This window comes from Anolis carolinensis, chromosome 4 (assembly GCF_035594765.1).
Source record: "Anolis carolinensis isolate JA03-04 chromosome 4, rAnoCar3.1.pri, whole genome shotgun sequence".
In the NCBI taxonomy this organism is placed as follows: Eukaryota; Metazoa; Chordata; class Lepidosauria; order Squamata; family Dactyloidae; genus Anolis; species Anolis carolinensis.
The window spans coordinates 251,551,017-251,564,668 of NC_085844.1; the positions used below are offsets into that span (position 1 = coordinate 251,551,017).

The 13,652-nt window shown below is 42.8% G+C and overlaps 1 long non-coding RNA gene across 1 annotated transcript; it reads left to right on the forward strand.

The window, feature by feature from the left end:
* The first annotated feature begins 872 nt into the window (after window positions 1-872).
* LOC103280853 (uncharacterized) lies at window positions 873-10,123 on the forward strand. Its single transcript, XR_010005824.1, has 4 exons — window positions 873-903; window positions 3,677-3,752; window positions 6,188-6,267; window positions 9,610-10,123. It is a non-coding gene; the product is annotated as an uncharacterized LOC103280853 (long non-coding RNA).
* The last annotated feature ends 3,529 nt before the right edge of the window (window positions 10,124-13,652 follow it).

Consider the following 13,652-nt stretch of genomic DNA (forward strand, 5'->3'; position numbering starts at 1 on the left):
CTGGGGATGTCTTATTTTAGGGGAAACAGGGTAGTTGCAGCATGTGAACTATGTTCAAAGGCAGCCCAACATAGAGAGCATGACAGTAGTCCAAGCGGGATGTGACTAAAGTGTGGACAACCATGGTCAGATCTGGCATCCCAAGGTATAGACGCAGCTTTAATTGAATAGAATTTTTGGAAGCACAGCAGCCAGATTCCCATTGCAAAACAGTGCAGGGAAGCGGTGTGGTGGATCGGGCCAATCATTGCCTTCTAACCAATGGGCCCTTCGTTTCTCTTCCCAACAGGTCTACTCTCTTCTCACGAATCACTCTGTTCTTGACAACAAGCTCAAAATCTCAGTGAATCCAAACAGGTAATCCCTGAAATGGCCCAGATGTTGTGAAACCTGGCGTGGAAGAGTTCCCTTTTTAAGACTTCCAACTGACCTTTGATCTGGTTAGGATTTGGAAAGTTCAGTTTGGGAATAGGGGCATTAAACTATGAAATGAGAACAGGTGTGTTAAAGCCTGTAATAAAAAGAGGTACATTAGACCCTATGTTAAGAACAGGTGTGTTACATCCTATGATGAGAACAGGTTCATTAAACCCTGTGATGAAAACAAGTGCATTAGGATCTATAGCAAGAGCAGGTGAGTTACATCCAATAATGAAAACAGGTGTATTAAACCCTACGATAAGAACATATAATATTCATTTTAATTGCATTTTGTTATATATTGCTGTTTTAATCATGTTGTACTTCACCTTAAGCTGCAAGGAGAGGAGGGTAAAAAATTATCCTTCTTAATATTATTATTATTATTATTATTATTATTATTATTATTATTATTATTATTGTTATTCTCTAATGAGCCCTTTCATTATTTTCAGTGGGTTTCTGAGCATGCACCAAGCTGAGGTAAGTTCCTCCATTTCTTTGAACTCATATATTGTGAGTTTGATGGACGTTGTTTTTCGTGCCTTTCTCAGATCTGTATAATCCTTTCCCATAAATATCAGTGATTCAATGTGAGGAACTGTTTGAGAAAGAATAAATAGATTCCTAGAGTTGGAAGAGGCCTCCAGGACCCATCCAATCCAACCCCCTTCTGCCATTGAAAGAGGCACTATCAAAGCCCTCCCGGCAGATGGCCAACCTCTAGAAAATTAGATTCCACTGGACTCCTAGGGAGCAGCATATTCCAATGCCAAAAAGCTATAACTACCACAAAGTTCTTAGAATCATAGAATAGTAGAGTTGGAAGAGACCTCATGGGCCATCCAGTCCAACCCCCTGCCAAGAAGCAGGAAATCGCATTCAAAGCACCCCCGACAGATGGCCATCCAGCCTCTGTTTAAAAGCCTCCAAGGAAGGAGCCTCCACCACGGCCCCGGGGAGAGAGTTCCACTGGTGAACAGCCCTTCTCACAGTGAGGAAGTTCTTCCTGATGTTCAGGTGGAATCTCCTTTCCTGTAGTTTGAAGCCATTGTTCCCTTGTGTCCTAGTCTGCAGGGCAGCAGAAAACAAGCTCCCTCCCTCCTCCCTATGACTTCCCTTCACGTATTTGTACATGGCTATCATGTCTCCTCTCAGCCTTCTCTTCTGCAGGCTAAACATGCCCAGCTCTTTAAGCCGCTCCTCATAGGGCTTGTTCTCCAGACCCTTAATCATTTCAGTCGCCCTCCTCTGGACACTTTCCAGCTTGTCAACATCTCCCTTCAACTGTGGTGCCCAGAATTGGACCCAGTGTGATTCCAGGTGTGGTCTGACCAAGGCAGAATAGAATAAGGGGGAGCATGACTTCCCTGGATCTAGACACTATTCCCCTATTGATGCAGGCCAGAATCCCGTTGGCTTTCTTAGCAGCCGCATCACATTGCTGGCTCATGTTTAACTTGTTGTCCACGAGGACTCCAAGATCTTTTTCACATGTACTGCTGTCTAGCCAGGTGTCCCCCATTCTGTATCTTTGATTTCCATTTTTTCTGCCGAAGTGAAGTATCTTGCATTTGTCCCTGTTGAACTTCATTTTGTTAGTTTCGGCCCATCTCTCTAGTCTGTCAAGATCGTTTTGAATTCTGCTCCTAACGTTTAGGTGGGATCTCTTTTCCTGCCATTGGAATCCGTTGCTTCATTGTGTCCTAGTCTCTAGAGCAGCAGAAAACAATCTTCCAATATTTAAATATGACTATCATTTTCCTTTTCAGCTTTCTCCAAGCTAAACATACCTAGCTCCCTAAGCTGTTCCTCATAGGGATTTATAGTTTCCAGACCTTTGATTATTCCCAGTTATTCCAGGCGATGTCTGACCAAAGCAGAATAAACTGAGACTAGGACTTCCCTCGATCTGGACACTGTCATCCTGTTGATGTAGCCTCAATTCATATTGGCTTTTTCAGCTGCTGCATCACACTGTTGACTTGTGATATTTCAGTCCTACCTGACAGGTAAATAAATATATATTATATTAAATCAGATATTTGGAGAAGGAAAGAGGTCCACCTCAACAACGAGGGTTGTCAGCACTGACTGGCAGCTATCACTGCTCAGGGATTCTTTCCTTGCAGGAGAGATTCCTTTTTCCAAATGGCAAGGAATAATAATTCCACTTAAACATTGGGAAGAACTTCTTTGATACCCTGTTTCCCCTAAAATAAGACATCCCCAGAAAATAAGACCTAGTAGAAGTTTTACTGAATTGCTAAATATAAGGCCTCCCCTGAAAGTAAGACCTAGCAAAGTTTTTGTTTGGAAGCATGTCCACCAAACAGAACACTAGAGCATGCAGGATTGGTAAACATACTTACCATAGATTGTTGTACATGGAAATAATGGTAGTAACAAGAAATTATTGATAGGATTCACAGTTTGTCTGGTTATGCTGGTTTGTGATGACAACTACTGTACAGTATGTAATAAATGTTCATTTTTTTGTTCAACAATAAATGTGAATTCTTCTTCATGGAAAAATAAAACATCCCCTGAAAATAAGACCTAGCGCATCTTTTGGAGCAAAAATTAATATAAGACACTGTCTTATTTTCGGGGAAACACAGTAGTAGTTGCTGCTCAATAGCGGAATCTGCTGTTGCTTTGGAGTCGAAGTGGAGTCTCCTTCTGTGTAGGTTTTGAAGCAGAGGCTGGATGGGCATCTGTCAGGAGGGCTTTGATTGAGTCTTCCTTTCTGTCAGAAGGGGGAAAGACTAGATAGCCTTTGGAGTCTCTTCCAACAGTAGATGCTATGACTCTATGAGGGGTTCGATGGCCACTGGACCTTGAAACAGACCTTCTGCATTGGAACATATCTTGCATTGAGTTGAGCACTCAGATGCCCATCTAGACCAGTATTTCAGAAATTAATCTGTCCTGCCTTAGCCATGTGAAGATGCCTCATCTCTACTCTTGGGATCTCTTATCCATCCAAAAATACATCGTCTTTAAATGGATAGCCGTCTATTGGGAGGGCTTGGATTGTGTTTTCTTGCCTTGCAAAATTGGGTTGGACTGAATAACCTTTGGGTGCCCTGTCCAACCCTAGGATTCCAGGTCAAATCCCACTTACCTTCCAAAAGCATTGGTACTGGCATCATGGTATGAAGTTTCCATGCCTTAAGCTCTGCCTCCAATATCCATTGAGCCATCAGAGATTGATTGTTGTTTTGACTCCCTCTTTTGATGCCACCTTTTCTAGACAGACGAGCAGCTCGACTTAGTCAATAATATGCTGGATAAAGTGCTGAATCTAGAGAATCCTCTGACACAACTGGGTAAGAATTATTATTATTCGGGTTATTATTCTTCGTTTACAGTAGACTCTCAGCTCACCGGCACCCATGGGTATTGCAAGGTGCCGGATAAATGCAGTATAAGGTTGCTCGAGAGTCACTATTAAAAACAGGCCTAATACTATACCACACATACCATAAACTTTGTACTGAAACACAATAATTAAAAGCAAGCACTAGACTCCCATTGATGCAGCCTAGAATCACATTGGCATTTTTAGCTGCTGCATCACATTGTTGGTTCATGTTCAGCTTGTTAATGTGGGATTTGTGTATTGGTAGTGTTTAAATGAAGTTTGTGTCTTGCCTGTATTGCATACTGATTGCATCATCCAGAGTGTAACATAGTCTGGAAAGAGTTAATTACTGAGAAGCTGTGATGTCCTTGATGTGTGGCTGGAACTGGGGAGTGTCCAGACACAAGTGTGTGTGCATTGCTGATTGCATCAGTTCTGCTCTGTTCTGTTCTGAGTTTAGTCGAGTGCTGTCCGCTGAGAGTAAAGTCCTGTGTCCATTGTCTTCAAGTCTGTTTATCTTGATTATTACTGCTGACAGTAAAACTTGTATATAGTTTTACCATTGTCTCTGATGTCTCTTCATTCTGATTCCATCCAACTACTGCTGCGCTGAAAATTACTCTGACACAGCTTGTGGTTTATTAAGACTTAGATCATACGAATATTATTCCAAGCAAAGTATTTGGAATTTCTCCATCTGAAATCTCTTTGGTGCCTTAATATGAAATATACTTCCCTGGGAATTTGTTTTGGATGCAACCAAATCCTCTCTCGCCCCCTTGTGGCAGAACAGAAGCATTGCTTTTAGGAAGATGCAGAAACAACTAGATGCCAATTATGTTTGCTTTCTAATAGTTCAGTGTTCACAAACATGGTTTCATGCACAGAATTATTAGAAATATTGCACATAATTGCTATGTTTGTAAGATGAATATGGAAATTCATGGTATTTGGAAACAATAGACATTGATAAAATTATGATCCATCAACTGCAAAAGGCCACCTTACTGGGATCTGCGCACATCATCCGAAAATACATCACACAATCCTTGACTTGTGATTTTGTGATACGTAATCCAGTATATGTATCTCTCGTTTGCTGTGTCATGTTATGTCTTTGTGTCAATAATAATATAAAATAATATTCTGGTCCTGAGCGTTTTGGAGAAGTGATGCTCAATGTATACTGTGATACTGGAAAATTGGGACAGAAATAATAATAATAATAATAATAATAATAATAATAATAATAATAATAATGATGATGATGATGATGATGATGATGATGATGATGTATTATTATTGCAAAAGGCCACCCTACTCAGATTTGCATGCATTACATAGTCCTAGACACTTGGGAAGTGTCTGACGTGTGATCCAATACAAAAGCCAACATAGTGATCTTGTTTGCTGTGTACTCATCTTGTTGTGTATCAAATAATAAAATCTCAGTTAACCGGGATTACTTCCGGTCCCAAGCATTATGGAGGAGGGATGCTCAACATATACAGCCATACTGTAAAATTGGGATGATGATGATAATGGTGATGATGATAATGTAAAATCTGAATTAACTGGAGCTTAAGCAACTTGTAAAAAGAAAAGCTCAACTTGCATCCTGAATTCCCAAAGCTGTATTTATAATTCAGTAAAGCTGTGTTACATAAAGTTCAGCTTTATTTGCTTGCAATGACTATATTGTAATATGAATATTAAATCAATACAGAGTTTATGGTATAGGATAGTGTGGGGTATAGTAAATCTCAAGCAATGAGAAACTGCATTGATCTGGTATCAATCAATCCCCATGGGTGCCATTGATTAACTGAGAATCTACAGTAATAACAATACAAATAATAATAATAATAATAATAATAATAATAATAATAATAATAATAAAAATAAAAATATGATACTATGTAACTCTATAATTTGTGTTCCTGGGTTATGAATGTCTTTTCCTAATTGATTCTATCATAAAAACATGGGGAAAGTGTATTAAACTGCAAAAACTTGGTCTTTGCAGGAGGGACATCCTTGCCATAGCACTTTTTGAGATCGTTTTTCAATGACTATTCATAGGGTCTCAAGCAATTCAACACTGGAGTAGAACAACTACTTTCAAAAATAAGTACTGCACAATTAAACAGGAAATAACACTTGCAAAGCAGGGACAGATTTTTTTTTCAAAGTTCGTTACGTACCGTAATTCATTAGAGGGAGAATCCCACCCATCCAACTCTTAACTACCTCATATATGGTGAAAAGGTCTTTCAGGGCTTTGGGATACTGTTCAAAAGGTTTGGGATTTGGGGTCCCTGTCTGTGGCTCATGGGACATACATTCCCCACTTTGCATTTACTCAAATGCATGAATGAGCCCTATGTTCTTTCTTCCCAGAGAGTCCGGAAGAGGCATTCCCTTTGCCACTGGCAGCCAGCATTGAAGCCACGATGGACATGAGGATTGAGATTGGTCAGGTGAGACCTTGGCTGCCCCGGGGTTTGGGGTTCAGACTTGGATGTCTCCATCATTTGATCCCTGAGGCTGGTTTGTTTGGGGACGGAGGCATCATAGTTCAGAAGGAAAAGAAACACTGTGTGCAGTGCACTAGTGCTTTGCAAAGTAGCACAGAGAAGTAATTATCAGCATTGGAAACCAAGTTTAGAAAATCTCCTACACAGCTACAACCTCTCCGAGTTGAATTCTGCCTTAGACATGGATAATAAGAGGCAATTGCGAGACTGGCTATTTTGGACTGATTCAAGAAGGGCTCTGGAGTCAACCAGAAAGACAAAATTCTCCCCTTGCTGAAATCCGAACATTTTAGAGCCAGATATCTGACTAAGCTTAAGCCATCCTCCTTAAGAATTGCCTTCACTGAACTGCGATTTCAAGTAATGCCCACCACAGTCATAGAATCATAGAATCATAGAATAGTAGAGTTGGAAGAGACCTCATGGGCCATCCAGTCCAACCCCATTCTGCCAAGAAGCAGGAAATCGCATTCAAAGCACCCCCGACAGATGGCCATCCAGCCTCTGCTTAAAAGCCTCCAAGGAAGGAGCCTCCACCACAGCCCGGGGGAGAGAGTTCCACTGGTGAACAGCCCTTCTCACAGTCAGGAAGTTCTTCCTGATGTTCAGGTGGAATCTCCTTTCCTGTAGTTTGAAGCCATTGTTCCGTGTCCTAGTCTGCAGGGCAGCAGAAAACAAGCTTGCTCCCTCTTCCCTATGACTTCCCTTCACGTATTTGTACATGGCTCTCATGTCTCCTCTTAGCCTTCTCTTCTGCAGGCTAAACATGCCCAGCTCTTTAAGCCGCTCCTCATAGGGCTTGTTCTCCAGACCCTTGATCATTTTAGTCTCCCTCCTCTGGACGCTTTCCAGCTTGTCAACATCTCCCTTCAACTGCGGTGTCCAAAATTGGACACAGTATTCCAGGTGTGGTCTGACCAAGTGTTAGATGTGTTGGGAATCTATTGAGCGGTTAGACTCAAACTAACCCTCTCTTGAGGTGATTCCACCAAAATATAGCAGAGTGCTAGAAGCACACTTCATAACCAGCAGAAACCTATGTGTGGTGAGCTAGGATAAGCTTCTGTTGCTCAGGGTGGCACAGGATGGCGGAGCCAAAATATAAGTTCAAAAGTATTTATTGATGTAAAAGAAATACATTCTGGATAGGAAAGTTCTTGGAGCTAACTATCCTTCTAAATCTCCTATTCTAAGGAAGGCAAAAGCTAAAGATATCAGAAAAAAATATGCATGCAGCTACATCTTGCCTGGAGAATGACAAGATGTGTCCTCACAGGAGGAGACAAAAGGCAGAAGAGAAGGAAAACGTGGAGGCCGAACATGTGGTCAAAGCCTCGGCCCAAACAAGATGGCTATAGAGAGGAAGTTATCTCATACCTCAAAGAGCTCACAACAAATGGGGAAGGAGATAATAGAAAACAGGAAGAGAGGAGTAGAGACATAGGAATAGAGAAAGGAAACCCTCATTCTAATCCTGTTTTCTTAGTCTAGTTACTCATTGGGGACTGGCGACATGCAGAGTCCAGGATGACACCCAACAAAATGGGTGTTACTATCATGTGCCACTGAAAAACAGGCTTTGCACCTGTAGCCAATGCCAGGCAGAAGGCATTGTGCACTACCTGCTATAGTGACCTGAGAGAAGGATATTTGAAACCCCTGCTGATAAAAGACAACACCAACTCTCTTGTACAAATGGTTCAGTTTTTGCTAAGCAACTCAAATGATTATGTAACCTATAAAGTGGCTCTCTTTGCTTTGTCTGTAAAAAAAGATCAGAAAGAGAGAGCTAGATAAAATTATCATCAACTGCTATGGAGACTCAAAGGGATAATTTGACCCTCCCCCAGTAACTATCAATAATTCACATTATTTTTTGCTCATTGTGTGATCATGAAGCTCATCTTTGTTTGTTATCTTTTTCTTCCTGTTTGCTTTGAGGGTACTATTCTATGCACGCTGCACCGGCACCTTTTTGGCATGGCCTTGGGCTAGGACAATCAACTGTTTGATAGTTGCTCAGAGAAGTTTGCCATCTCTCAATGCATTTACATGGAAGAATGAATGCAGTTTGGCACCACTTTAACTGCAATGGCTCAATGCTATGTAACACTGGGATTTGCAGTTTTGCAAGGTCTTTCACTTTCTCTGCTAAAGAGTTCTGGTGCCTCACCAAACTGGCAAGAATAGTTCAGATAGGATTTGCATTTGCTTTCCTCTGACAGTCCTTGACTTGCAGGCTTCCATCTACCCATCACTCAAGCCCTAAAACTGGGTTGTTTTTTTTTAGGACAAAGGAGTTACAGTCCATTACTGTTTGTGGTGCATTGCAAAGTAGCCATTTGTGTGATGCATCCGTCAAAAAGTGCGGGTGACTCATAGAATCATAGAATCATAGAATAGTAGAGTTGGAAGAGACCACATGGGCCATCTAGTCCAACCCCCTGCTAAGAAGCAGGAAATCGCATTCAAAGCACCCCCGACAGATGGCCATCCAGCCTCTGCTTAAAAGCCTCCAAAGAAGGAGCCTCCACCACAGTCTGGGGGAGAGAGTTCCACTGTCGAACAGCCCTCACAGTGAGGAAGTTCTTCCTGATGTTCAGGTGGAATCTCCTTTCCTGTAGTTTGAAGCCATTGTTCCCTTGCGTCCTAGTCTGCAGGGCAGCAGAAAACAAGCTTGCTCCCTCTTCCCTATGACTTCCCTTCACATATTTGTACATGGCTATCATGTCTCCTCTCAGCCTTCTCTTCTGCAGGCTAAACATGCCCAGCTCTTTAAGCCGCTCCTCATAGGGCTTGTTCTCCAGACCCTTAATCATTTTAGTCGCCCTCCTCTGGATGCTTTCCAGCTTGTCAACATCTCCCTTCAACTGTGGTGCCCAAAATTGGACACAGTATTCCAGGTGTGGTCTGACCAAGGCATTAAACTACATCTCCCAAGACCCCATAACATTGAGCCACAACAGTTAAAGTCATGTCAAATTGCATTCAGATGCACTTTAGATGGATCAACAATGGACAGATGCAGGAAGCCGCCTCTGATGTTTCAGTATGTAAATCCTCCCAATGGCATGTAATATAATTGTTAGATTTGTAGTTTTACACAGTATGTCATTTTCTTCTCCAAAGAGTGCTGCGGCCTCACCAAACTGGCAAGGTTTGCTCAGGCCGGGTTTGATTTTGTCTTCCTCCGAGGCTGAGACATTGTGACTTTGCATGTCAGAAAGACCCACTGCTGGAGCTGCGGAGGCATAATGTTTACCTTTCCCCCCCTCTTACTGATAGGATGACCTGTTGATCTCTGTCATTCCAAACTGAGAGTTGACTGCGTGGCAAATGGAGCGGCCATCCAGCACCTTACCATCTGTCTGGATTGAGTTTCTTCTGCTGCATCAGAGCTTTCATAGAAGAAGAAGAAGACGGTGGACTGGACTGTTTGGAATTTGCCACCACCTTGAACCTTGGAGCAGTGAGGCTTTCTCTGGCAAAACTGGTCCAAACTGGAGCATCCCTTATCTGGGATTCCCAAACTCTCCAAAATAGTCCCCATCAGCGGCATCATTGCTTTCTGATGCTTCTGTGGGCACAACTTTTGTTTCAAGCTGTTAGGTATGAAACAGTCCTGATATATGTATAAGAAGTAGGGTTGTGTTTTCCGTTTGGGGTTCCAAAAGATCTGTCTTCTATCGGACCATTATGGGGAGGGGCTTCCCACCCAGGCTCCCCTTTCCAGCACTCGCTTTAAGGAGACTTCTTACCTTCTACTCTAGATGAGGCGCTCGGCTGCAGGCACTGGCAGACGCACTCGCTTTCCAGGCCTGCCTGAATGCAATGCCACACACACACTCCTCTTGGAAAGCATGTGGCATGGCGTGGCGTACAGGCCCAGTGCCTGCAGCCAAGCCCCTCTTACTCTAGAGTAGGTTGTGCTCAGCTGCAGGTGTGTGTACTTTCTAGGCCTGCACACCACGCTTCACACACTCTCTTTCCAAGGATGTGCTCGGGTGCAGGCACTGGGCCCGCACACCACACCACAAATGCACTCTCCTTGGAAAGAGAATGAGTGTGTGGCATGCAGCCTGGAGAGCACGTGCATGCACCTGCCAGCTGAGAGTAAGAGGCGCTTGGCTGCAGGTACTGACAGGCCTGTGAGCTTTCTGGGCTTGCACACCATACATGCACTCTCTTTCCCACTTGACTACAAACGAAAGCAGGCTGGAAGCCGGAATTAGCTTCAGTTTGCTTTCGAGCTGATTCTCATGCAGGGAGAGGGCTTCCCATTTCATGCTCTGAAAGAAACAAAAAATAATGGTAGAAAAAGCAAAAACAAATTCCACACACAACTCTAATAAGAAGCCTTTGAAACATATATGTTTAGACTTAAGAGCCATCTCCAAGATATCTCATTATGTACAGGCAGTCCCTAAGTTGCAAACAACTTTAAACTGCATTATAAGGCAGTGTATAATCCAGTTCAAAGCAGACAATATGGATTATCTGCTTTGATAATCTGGATTATATGGCAGTCAGTGTAGTAGTTTGTGCAAAGCAATCAAGCAATGGTGCCACTGTGTTGTTGAAAGCTTTCATGGCCGGAATCACTGGGTTGCTGTGAGTCTTCCAGACTGTCTGGCCATGTTCCAGAAGCATTCTCTCCTAAAGTTTCTCCCTCATCCACGGCAGGCATCTTCAGAGATTGTGAGGTCTGTTGGAAATAGTCAAGTGGGGTTTATATATCTGTGGAATAATGTCCAGGGTGGGAGAAAGAACAAAGGATTCCCCCAGGCAGGAAGCAGCCAGACTTTGAAGCTGAAAAGCCATTCAGTGATAATCAAGGTGGCCATTGCAACATACACACTTGCCTCCAACAGACAGGAGTTCTTTCTCCCACCCTGGGCCTTCCACAGACCTCACAACTTCTGAGGATGCCTGCCGTAGATGAGAGAGAAATGTCAGGAGAGAATGATGGATCTGGACCAAGATGGCACATATACCTGTTATGCCCAGATTTGAATACTGGAGGGGTTTGGGGGGAATTGACCTTGATTTTTGGGAGTTGCAGTTCACGTACAACCAAAGAAACTGTGACCCCACCAACGATGGACCTGGATCAAACTTGGCACACAAAACCTTAATTTCAGGAACTTGTAGTTCACCTACATCCAGAGAAACTGTGCCCCCCCCCCCCACCAACAATGGACCTAACCCAAACTTGGAACACAGAACTCCATGACCAACTGAACCTCCAAGGTCATTTACCTGGCCCCATCTTAACATTTAGACTTAGGGTTGACCTAAGTCTGAAACAACTTGAAGGCACACAATAACAATCCTAATTTTGGACTATTTCATCATAGTCCGCCCCGCCCCCCCCCCCCCAGCAGTCTGAGGGACCATGAACTGGCCCTCCACTTAAAAAGTTTGAGGACCCCTACTCTAGATATTTGCCCACGGAAGAGTCTGGAGAATTGGAGAAGACCTTGATATAAATCTTGAGCAGCTGTTTACAGCTAAAAAGCCCAACGGCTAAATCCCAACCAGCCATTAGCTCAAAGTCAGTTCCGTTGAGGTAAATGGGATCCAGTCCCAGGTAAATACGCTCAAGAGCCACAGATCTGGGCCTTTCGGCACATCTTGGTCAGTCCATTAGTTGCCGGAGCAGAGTCACTCCCCATAGAGTTGACTTTGGGATTACTCAGTGAGCCGAAAATGGATTGCTATAGCTTTCCTCTGTGCTGGATGGGCCAAATGGTCTTCTGGGAGTTTGGGGCTCATTTTCCCATCAAAAAGGTGGATGTTGTTATGAAACAATGTCCTCAATTTCCCATTCTGAATTAGGTGGTGCTTACCCAAGGCTTTCTTGGATGGTGGATGAACGTGGCAGGCATATGAATTTAGTCTGCTATACCTTTATGGAACCCAATTATTCATTAACCGAATATAGAGACATGTATACAGATGACCCAACTCTTTACTAGAGTTGGAACAATTGCTGAAGGAAATCAAGAAAGAAAGTGCAAAGGCAGGTTCACAGTCCAACATCTAAGAAAATAGAAATGCTGATCACAAACGGTTTGTCCTTAATTTGTCCTTAAGTTAGGGTTGTCCTTAAGTTGAATTTCTATATCAGTCAGAACAGGGACATTTTTTAAATATAACTCAAGCCAAAAATATATGTCTTTTTGTTTTGGATTGTATAGAGAAGGGTGGACATCCCTGTGATATTTCTTTGCCACTGTTCAGAAGAGTTCACCTCACTTTCTGTCCCTGCAATAATTGAATTTTGAAAAACATGGCTTGAAACAAGGATCGGGGATACCCCTTTTCCCCCATGGTAATAACTCTGAAAGTAGATTTCCCTTCTGAGGGATAGATCTCCTCTCACTTCCTGTTGTCCCTGTTTGTAACTGTGAGTAATTTGTAAGTCAGATGTTTGTAACTCGGGGACTGCCTGTAGTTCAATCACATTTTCCATTCTTTGTCTGAGTCATTAATTAGAATGGAGATTGCAGTCAAGGCATCAGAAGACGCCTAGAGGTGCATCTACACTGTAGAATGAATTCAGCTTGATTGCAATAGCTCAATGCAATGGAATCATGAGAATTGTAGTTTTGCAAGCTCTTGAGCATTCTCTGCTAGAATGGTGGTGCCTCCCCAAACTACAACTCTCAGGATTCCATAGCACTAAGCCATGGCAGTTAAAGTAGAGTCAAAACGCATTTGTTCTACAGTGTAGATGTACCCTTGGATTTGGAAGAGCAACTGTGAAGGAAGGAGACAAGATCCTCAAGTGAAAAGATATAGCACTGGGTAATAAATCTAGGGAGGTCCATATCATTGTGTTTCCCATTTTATGTGTGATTGTGAAAATTGGAGAGAAGAGGGTGGATTGGAAGAAGGCACACAACAACAACAACAACCAACCTTGGTTTTTAGGCCTGTTTCTGTGGTTATCTGGGGCTCTGATTCAGAAAATTGCATTGGATAGACGTATAGCTCTAGTTTCTTTGACAGGATTATCATGATTTTCTATGGGTGAGTAGATGGCCATTGTTAGATAGCCTATGTTCTGTATCTCAAAAACTAGAGCTGATGGAGGAAGACTGGTGCCATTTTTGGACTCAGCAGATCAAATATACACAGAAACCGGGCTAACATGGGAGGCACCAAAATGTGTGTTGGCCAGTGAAATCAACTCATTTGAGATGTGGCACTAGAGAATATAGAGAAATAAGTAGGTCTGAGAGCAAACAAGCCTGAACTCTCCCTAGAAACCAGAATGACTCAACTGAGGTAGTCGTTCTTTGGCCAGATCATGAGAAGACAGG